This window comes from Pteropus alecto, unplaced genomic scaffold (assembly GCF_000325575.1).
Source record: "Pteropus alecto unplaced genomic scaffold, ASM32557v1 scaffold104, whole genome shotgun sequence".
In the NCBI taxonomy this organism is placed as follows: domain Eukaryota; kingdom Metazoa; phylum Chordata; class Mammalia; order Chiroptera; family Pteropodidae; genus Pteropus; species Pteropus alecto.
The window spans coordinates 1,106,832-1,117,527 of NW_006436664.1; positions in this window are offsets into that span (position 1 = coordinate 1,106,832).

Below are 10,696 nucleotides of genomic sequence, written 5' to 3' on the forward strand. Positions count from 1 at the left end.
TGTGATATCTCATTGCTATTTTATTTGCAATTTCCTAATGACTATGATATTGAATATCTTTTTCATATGCTTACTTGTCATCTGTATATCTTCTTAATATAAATTGGTACAGACATTTTGCTCATTTTAAAATTGGATTGTTTTTCTTATTGATGTATTAAGAGTTCTTTGTATATTTTGGATAACAATTCTTTATCAGATGTGTCTTTTACTATACTTTATCCTAGTCAGTGGCTTGTCCTCTAATTTTCTTGACACTGTCTTTTGCAGAGTAGAAGTTTTTAATTTCAATGATGCTCTATTATTAATTATCTCTTTCCTGGATCATCCCTTCGGCATTGTATCTAAAATGTCATTGTCATACCCAAGGTCATCTAGGTTTTCTCCTATGTTATTTCTAGGATCTTTGTAGTACTGTATATTTCTTTTAAGTTTATGGTCTGTTTTGGGTTAATTTTTGTGACTGTCACAAAAAATTCTGTGTAAATTTTTCTTTTTCTTTCTTTTCTTTTTTTTTTTTGCATGTAGATGTATAGTTGTTCTAGCACAAATTGTTGAAGAAACTATTTTTGCTCCGTTGTATTTCATTTGCTCCTTTGTCAAAGATCAGTTAACTATAATTATGGGGCATACTCTCCATATAAACTTTAGAATATCTTTGTCAATACAAAATAACTTGCCGGCATATTAATTGGAACTGCCTTGAATCTATAGGTCAGATTGGAAAGAATTGACATCTTGCTAAATCTTTCTACCCATGAACATGGAATATCTCTCCATTTATTTAGTTCTTCTTTGATTTCTTTTATCAAATTTTATAATTCATCTCGTATAGATCTTGTGCATATTTTGTTAAATTCATATCTATGTATTTCATTTTGGTTGCTAATTGTATTATTGTATTATTCTAAATCTTCAATTCTACCTGTACATTGCATTTATATAGGAAAGTGACTGTATTTTGTATATTAACTTTGTATCTTTCAACTTGCTATAATTACTTATTAGTTCCAGAAATTTTTTTGTCATATTTTTCAGATTTTCTATGTAGATGATTGTGTCATCTGTAAACACAATTTTATTTTTTCTTTCTCAACCTGTATATTTTTGATTTTCGTTTCTTATTGTATTAGTTAAGATTTCCAATACAATGTTGAAAAGAAGTGGAGACAGAGTGTATAATTTTATTTTAATGGAATGTCTCCCATAAATTTTGAAACATTATTCCAATAAAATAAAGGATTTGTAGCAGTTTTGTTTAAAACACAGCAAAACTTGGTTCACTGAAGTTCTAGATCAATGGTTGAATCATACTACTCAGAAAGATATCAGACTTCAGGGAAACAGAAATAGAAAGCATAATTGAAATATTTGATAAGAATTACTAAAAAAGCGGTAATTATGTCAGTAATGGGAAGATTTAGAAAACATATATTTCAAAAGGGAAAATAATCAAGAAGTTTAACTATCATAAATAATATGAAAAGAGGAATCCAGGTGACAATATTCAGTAAACTATTAGAAAAATGAGTATGGAACTTAGGAGAGACATCAGATAGGGGATGAAGATATACAATTTATTCACCTGGAGTAGATAAGTGAAGTTATGGCAAAAGATGGTCAACTGTATAGAGAGGGAGGGAGCTATGGAGTAAGAGAGAAGGAAAAGAATGGACTGAATGAAAAATGGAGATAGGAAGAATATGTTGGTTCATAGGTATAGTTTTGGGGAAGTGACTCACTCAGGGAAACATACAAAGAGTTAGAGAAAAAATATCATGCAGGAAAATAATATGGACATATTTCAGATGATCCTTTATGTGTATGTACTTCAAATGTAACAGAATGTCTTTTGGTGTTCTATACTTATCAAATCAGAAAATAATGATGTATTTAACTTTGTGAAATTCAATATGCAATTGGTAATGGAACTCAATTTAGGCCTTAAGTTGTAAGTACTACTTGGTTAAGTATAAAGAACAAAGATAGATATTCCTAAGAATTGGAGAGTCATGTTTTGGGGCGGGGGGGAAACAAAAACAAAGCAAAGGCATACATACCAATGAAATGGTTATTGATGTGTAAGAAACAATAAAGTAAGTGACTGGAATGGAATATCTATGCTGTAAAGTTGTGAGAAACGAGTTTGTATGAAATGCATACTAAAAAAATGTAAAAGGCTTTAAAAATCTAACTAAAAATTTGTATTTGTGGATAGAGGAATTAGCTCTTGTTGAATAGTTCTTGATATGAAAAAATATGATTTAAAAGATAATAATTTGAAAGCTTTTCAGTAGAGACTGGTATTGGTGTTGGTGTTGGTGGAGCAGGGAAATGAAGGCACATTCAAGTGTGAAGCAGAGCTCTAAAGCAGAGAGATTGGCCAAACTCTCGGTGAAGGTCATCTGAGAGCTGGCAACCAATAGAATGATAGGAAAAGGATCTAAATGAATGTTTTATAGCAAAATAACTTGTAGTAAATCACTGTAATTTAAGAAAAATAGACTGAGTGTCGGGATACTAGTCTATTACATGGATTTGGTTTAGGCTAAAATTTCAAGGAAGATGCCAAAAACTTATAATTAGTTATATTTAATGATAATTACTTAGTGAATTAATAATTACATATGCTTATGTATAGTATTCTAACCTACACATGTGAATGTGTGCAAAAGAGTGAATGAAATATATTATTTGCCTAAACTTGAGCACAGAAAATCTTTTAGGAGATTGTAATACTGGGACTCAAATTATGTGGCTGTTACGTTCTATTTTTAAAGAATAACTAGCGATAATAGGATAATTTAAAATATAAATTAAGATTTGTTCTTGCTTTATTTATGCATCCATATATTTACTTAATCGTTTGTTTATTGAAACTGAAATATAAAGATAGATTTTGTGGGAAAAAAGAACCTCTACTTTATTAATATTAGAAAAACACTCATAATATTTTATATTTCAACATATAAATTAAAGTAAAGCACAATACTATCTCTCCTTAAATATTAACATTTTAATAACTTAATTAATGAGCTTGAAGAAAGTCTATTTAAAACATTAAAGATTTTTTTGTTGTTGTTCTTATATTGAACTTACTCTCTTCCTGTATTTCGTTATCATACTCATCTTCTATGTAGTCCTGGCCTTTGTTCCCGCTTCTTTGTGACTTCAGCCTTCTGTCTCCCATTCTAGTCTGGTATTCGATTGGGAGTACACTCTCCTGGACAGAGCCCAAGATACCATTTTTAGAGGGAAAAATTGTCTCTGGTTTATTTATTTCCTATGAAACCTGGTATAATGCTTCCTTATTTCATGAATCAATCCTTTGTTTACATTTGGAAAAACATCCTGCTCTCTAAATTTTTGGTCCTCTGTCTTTGCATTCAAAAGTACTGCACAACTCTTTATTTTGCCTCACAGATCTGTAGGCAGAATCTGTGTCTCATATTACAGTCTCTTGAAAAGCCAAACTCTACCCAGTCTTTAAAAAGTAAGGCAGTATTTCTTTCTGGTAGAGTGAAGTTTCTTTGTTTCTCATGTCAAGAAAATCATATACGTAAAATGATTGTAGAAAATGTGGAATGCAGTGTTTTCTTTGGGGACATATTAAGGGAGTTCAGTAGAAGAATGGTTATTATTTCATTTGAAAAGTGAATTCTTGAGCCTTTAAAATTTATGACAGCAGCTATGAACAATAGATTGTGAGTAAAACTGATTCAATTTCCATGCCCATAAAGGTGAGAAATATTCTCTCCCCTAGGCATACATATTTTCTCTGCTAGATTTCATCGAAAGTTGACTTTTTGTGGAAAAAAAAAAAGTAATAGCCCGGAGTTACTATTTCAATAACATAAAACTTTGCAATTTTAAGTGAATTTTTTCCTATGTCCATTTTATTGACTATATGTCCAATTTTCTGCAAAGATTAATCAGATGGTAATCAAAGAGAATCATATCTAATTTAATGCTTTTGGGGAGATTAAAACAAATTATTCATAATTTCGAGCACAGATTTTTGTTATTTTCTTTATACTTTCTCCTGTATATTCTTTCTGTGTCCTTCCATAAAACTATTTAGACTAGTTATGCAGATCATTCTATCAACTTGATGGGGGTGGTAGTAAGGTTTTATGTCCATCATAGCCTAAAGTATCTGTCTGTTCATTAAACTATAAACAGATACCTACTATCAAAATAAATTTCTTTTCTGAGAATAATGCTTTCCTGACTTGATTTTGAAAGTGTTCTTTATAACCTCTGTCCACCCTTCTGTTCCGCTAGTTTTAAATAATTCAAAAAAATGCTTTCAAGTTGTCCTGTATCACATAACACTATAGTTTCTAAAAAAGAGTTCAAAAATTGGCTCAGTTATCTTGATAGCAAATATAGATCTTTAAAAGATTTTATAGAACTTAATTTCATATTTATGTGTAATTGTATATTTAACAGCTAGGTAGGTTTATTTTCCCCCCGGGCTTAACATACATTCCAATAGAAGATTGATTTTTTTTCTACATTAATTTCCCCAAATAATATATTGTTACCTACATACAGGTAAAGACTTTCATATATTTCAAAATTTTCCCACATATCACTGGGCACATAGTTGAACTCTGTTGAATGAGTGAATGAATATGAGAATATAAGCAAAAAGGAACTCTTATTTAATCTACTAGAAGAAACATGAAGGCATGGTCAGGATAAAGAATTGAAAACAATATGATCAGGGTAATTTATGGGAAAGATTTTAAGATTTAGGCAGTAATATCATCGCAATAGCAGTTTTATTTCTAAAGGGCATAAATATTTTAGATGTCTACAAGAATCGCAATTTGAGACCATAAATTAGTGAACGGATCATCTAGTTGAGCATCGTTGTTTTTTTTTTTTTTTTTTTTAGATGAGAAAATTGGATTCCAGGAGGTTATGTGAAAGAATTCAGGGTAACACAACTAAATTATTGGCGACCCTGAGGTTATGATTCACAATGCCTGACACCTAACTTAATCTTATAAATTATATAACAATGATAACTTAGTTTACACTTTAAATGAAGAAGATTTTCATATTAAGGAAATGTAGAATATATGTTAACAATAAAATTCACAGTTATCTATGGCTTGCTTTCAGGCATACTGCAACCTGATAATGACCACTGCGATAACTACTGATAGAGTAACTCCTTGATTTCTGACCCTGTGCTTCTTTTACTACTCAGAATCATTTTGGTACTTCAGAAACTAGTAAGTTATTACAGATCTACTAGCTACAGTTGTAAATACATTCCTAGGAAAGGAGAAATTGCTGAAGGCGTGAAAAAAATAGCAATGAACAGATTCTAAAACTGAACAAGATATTACTCATTAAACAAAATGTCAGCTATTTGCTTTGACTATACTACACATAAAGCAATTCATGACATGGAGCAACAAAAGCATAATTCTGTGAAAAAAAGTTTCTGTCAGACATAATTTTAAACAAAAAGGGCAAGTAACAGGCTAGTAATATGTTAATTCTGATAAAGTTTTGGATTATAGTGTTTTTGACATTGTAATTAATATATTTAAACAATCAAATTTAAAATACACAATAGCTAAGTTGTTATACTTTAGCATTGGGTGTCATTATGAGGTATTAACTAATGTGTTTTTCCTTTCCATCATTTCTTCATACACTTCAAACTGTCTTCTCCCAAAGAGAAAAAGAGAGGGCACCCAAAACATACTGCCCTTAGATAAATATTGATATAGCAGAAAACACATGAGTGAGAAAAGAGAAAATTCTCAGCTTTTGATTTTCACAACAGACTGTTTTGGTCTAAGCAATAATTATAGAAAAATATGTGATTACAAAAATGTTTTTTCATCAACTAAGAAAAGATCCCTCAGGCTATAGGGGGAGAGAACAATATTGAAAGGAAGTGTTATAGGCTGAATTGTGTACTCTCAATGTTCATATTTTGAAGTCTTAACATCTGTGCCTCAGAATGTATTTAAATAGAACTTTAAAGAAGTAAGTAAGGTAAAATGAGGTCATATGGATGGGCCTTAATCTAACATGAATGGTGTCCTTTTAAGAAGAGATTAGACCCAGAGAGAAGACCATGTGAAGGGCATAGAGAGAAGACAACTATTAGCTATGTATCTCTCAAGCCACCAGAAGAAACCAACGCAATCGACATCTTGATCTCAGCCTCTAGAATTTTTTTTTAATTAATTAATCGTTTTATGCTGACATTGGTTAACGAAATCCAATAATTTTCAGCTGTACATTTAAACAGTAAGGCTAATATATTTACAATGTGTGTTCACCTCCCATAGTTAGATTTCTGTCACCACATAATTGACCCCCCTTTACCCTGTCTACCTCCTCCCTCCCACCACCCCATATACTCTGGTAACCAGTAGTCCATGTCCACAAGTCTCTGTTTGTCCTGTTCATTTGTTGCTTTTAGGTTTATATCCCACATATAAGCGATATCATGTGATTTTCAACTTTTTCTGTCTGGCTTATTACGCTTAGCATGATTTTCTCGAGGTATATCCTTGTCACAAATGACAGTATTTCATCTCTTCTTATGGCTGAGTAATATTCCATTGTGTATATATGTACCACTGCTTCTTTAGCCAATTATCTATCATAGGACACTTTGGTTTCTACCACGTCCTGGCCACTGTGAATAATGCTGCTATGAACATCAGTGTGCAAATATCTTTTCGAATATTGATTTTCAAGTCTTTGGGGTAAATATCCAGTAGAGGGATTGTTGGATTGTATGATAGATCAATTCTCAGTTTTTTGAAGAAACTCCATGCTGTTTTCCATAGTGGCTGTACCAATTTGCAGTTCCAACAGCGGTGTATGAGGGTTCCTTTTTCTCCGCATCCCTTCCAACATCTGTTGTTACTTGTCCTGTTTATTATAGCCATTATATAACAGGTGTGAGATGGTATCTCATTGTGGTTTTGATTTACATTTCCCTAATAGCTAGCAAGGTTGAGCATCTTTTCAAATATTTGTTGGCCATTCGTATGTTCTCTATGGAGAAGTGTCTGTTCAGATTCTCTGCCATTTTTTGATTAGATAGTTTGATTTTTGGTGTCATTGAGTTGTATGAGTTCTTTGTATATTTTGGATATTAAGTCCTTATCAGAGGCATTGCTTTCAAATATATTTCCCATTTGGATGGTTGCCTCTTTACCTTGTTGATGATTTCTTTTGCTGAGCAGAAGCTTTTTAGTTTGATGTAGTCACATTTATTTATATTTTTAGTTTTTCCTTCCTTTGCTTTTGAAGTAAAAATCATAAAATCCTCTTTAAGTCTAAGGTCTTTCAGTTTAGTTCCTATGATTTCTTCTATGCATTTTATTATTTCAGGTCTTATATTCAGGTCCTTAATCCATTTTGAGTTAATTTTGGTGTGTGGTGATAGAAAACAGTCTAGTTTCATTCTTTTGTAGGTGGCTTTCCAGTTTTCCCAGCACCATTTATTGAAGAGTTTTTCTGCCATTACCATGCTGTTTTGATTACTGACACTTTGTAGTATAATTTGAAGTTGGGCAAAGTGATGTCTCCAGCCTCATTCTTTTTTCTCAGGATGGCTTTGGCAATTCTGGGTCTTTTGTGCTTCCATAGAAATCTGGTGATTTTTTTGTTCTATTTCTTTAAAAAATGCCAATGGCATTTTGATGGGAATTGCATTAAATTTGTATAATGCTTTAGGTAATATGATCATTTTAACTATGTTGATTCTTTTAATCCCATCCAAGAACATTTCTTTGTACCTTTTTGATTTCTTTTAATAGGGTCTTTAATTTTATTATATAGGTCCTTCACATGTTTCATTAGATTTATTCTTAGGCATTTTATTCTTTTTGTTGCAATTGCAAAGGGAATTATTTTTCCACTTCTTTTTCTGACACATCATTATTAGAGTATAGGAACACTATGAATTTTCGAACACTGATTTTGTATCCAGAAACTTTACTGTATTGGCTTATTATTTCTAGTAGTGTTCTTGTGGAGTCTTTAGGGTTTCCTATATAGAGAATCATGTCATCTGCAAATAGTGACAGTTTGACTTCTTTATTTCTCATTTGGATGCCTTTTATATCTTTCTCTTGTCTGATTGCACTTGCTAGGACCACCAATGTTATATTGAATAACAGTGGCGATAGTGGATAGCCTTGCCTTGTTCCTAATCTTTGAGAGAAGGTTTTTAGTTTTTCCTCATTAAGTATAATGTTAGCTGAGGGTTTTGTTATAAATGGCCTTTATTATGTTAAGGTACTTTCCTTCTATACCGATTTTGTTAAGTGTTTTGATCATAAATGGATGTTATATCTTGTTGAAGGCTTTTTCTGCATCTATTGATATGATCATATGTTTCTTCTGGTATAATTTGTTTATGTGGTGTATCACATTAATCATTTTGCATATTTGAACCATCCCTATGCCTCTGAGATGAAGCCCAATTGATCGTGGTATATAATCTTTTTAATATATTGCTGTGTTCCGTTCACTAGTATCTTATTTAGGATTTTTGCATTTGTGTTCATGAGAGACATTGGTCTGTAGTTTTCTTTTTTTGAGTTATCTTTACCAAGTTTTGATATCAGGGTAATATTGGCCTCATAAAATGAGTTGGGAAGTATTGCCTTTTTTTCGATTTTTTGGAATAATTTGAGGAGAATAGGTATTAAATCTTCTTTGAATGTCTGGTAGCATTCACTGGTGAAGCCATCTCGTCCTGGACTTATACTTTTTGGTAAGTTTTTGATGATTGTTTTAATTGCCATACTGCTGATCAGTCTATTTAGATTATCCAGTTCTTCTTGATTCAGTTTAGTAAGGTTGCATTTTTTAAGTACCTGTCCATTTCTAATTGTGTGTCATAATTCCTCCTCTTTCACCCCTGATTTTGTTTGTGTGCTTTTTTTTCCTTAGTGAATCTAGTCATGGGTTTGTCAATTTTATTAACCTTCTCAAAGAACCAGCTCTTCGTTGCATTTTTTTTTATCTTTTTGGGTTTTTTTCAATTTCTTTTATTTCTACTCTAATATTGATTATTTCTTTCCTTCTGTTGACTTTAGGCTTCATTTGTTCTTCCTTTTCTAGTTTTTTTAAGATGAAGTGTCAGGTTGATTATTTGGGCACATTCTTGGAGGTAGCACTGTAATGATAGGAACTTTCCTCTTATGACCGCTTTTGCTGTATCCCAAAAGTTTTGATATGTTGTACTATGATTATCATTTGTGTCTATGTATCTCTTGATGTCTCTTTTTATTTCTTTTCTGACCCAGTTATTCTCAGTAGTATGTTGTTTAATCTCCATGTATTTATGGTTCTTTCCACTTTCTTTTTACAGCTGATCTCTAGTTTCAAAGCATTATGATCAGAGAATATGGTTGGTATGATTTCAACCATCTTATATTTATTGAGGCTATCACTGTGCCCCAGTATGTGGTTAATCCTTGAGAATGTTCCATGTGCACTAGAGAAGAATGTATAAGCAGCTGTTTTGGGATGGAAGGCTCTGTAAATGTCAATGATGTCCAGCTGGTTTATGTGTCAATTAAAGATGTGATTTCCTTATTGATTTTCTGTTTGAATGATCTGTCTATATCCGACAGTGGGGTATTTAGGTCCCCTACTACGATAGTGGTCTGTTTCTCCCTTTAGTTCTGCTAATAATTGCTTTACATATTTTGGGGCCCCCTGATTGAGATCATAGATATTAATAAGTATTATGTCTTGTAAGTTCATGATTCCCTTTAGAATGATAAAGCATCTTTATTTTACCTTTTATATTTTGAAGTCTATTTCTTTTGATATTAGTACCACTACTCCTGCTTTTCTCTGAATGCCATTTGCTTGAAATATCATTTTCCACTCTTTCACTTTGGGTTTATATTTGTCAATAGCACTGAAATGTATCTCCTGGAGGCAGCAAATGGCTGGGTTCTGTTTTTTGGTCCATTCTGTAGTTCTGTGCCTTTTTATTGATGAGTTTAGTCCACTTATATTTAGGGTGATTATTGAAATATGAGGTCTTCTTATAGCCATTTTATCTTTTGCTTTCTGGGCATCTCAGCGTTTCCATTGTTTCCTGGACCTTGTGTTTCTGTTTTCTTTATTTTGGTTGGCTTCTGTGGGTTTTCCCTCTGGTTCTTGGTATATGTTATATACTTCAGTTCTGAATCTTTGGTGTGTGGTTATCATTATGAATATATAACAGATAATTATATATATGCAGTGATCTATTTTCCTCCATTCCCCTTTAACATTTGGATCTTTGAATCCTCTCCTTTTTAGTCATTGTTGTCTCATTTTGTCCCTATGAATGATGAACTTCAATTACTATCTTGCTATAGCAAATTTCTTCTTATTGTTTAAGCTTATAATGCCCTGTTCTTAGTAAGTTGCCCTCCTCTGCTTCAATTTGCCTGATAGTCATCTTACTTCTAATTATGTTTTTTTTTTTTTTTTTTGGTCTGTAATCTTTTGATTTAAATGTTTGATGGGCTGTTGTTGAGGTTTTTTTGTTGCTTTTTTTTCTTTCATGGAATCATTAAGGCCTTACATGAAAGATGGCATCTCAGATAAAAGTTTTGTTTTATTTTTACCTAAACCACATTGAAAGAACAAATGTAAATTAAGGTAGGCAGCATTAGATGAAATTAAAAGGACACTG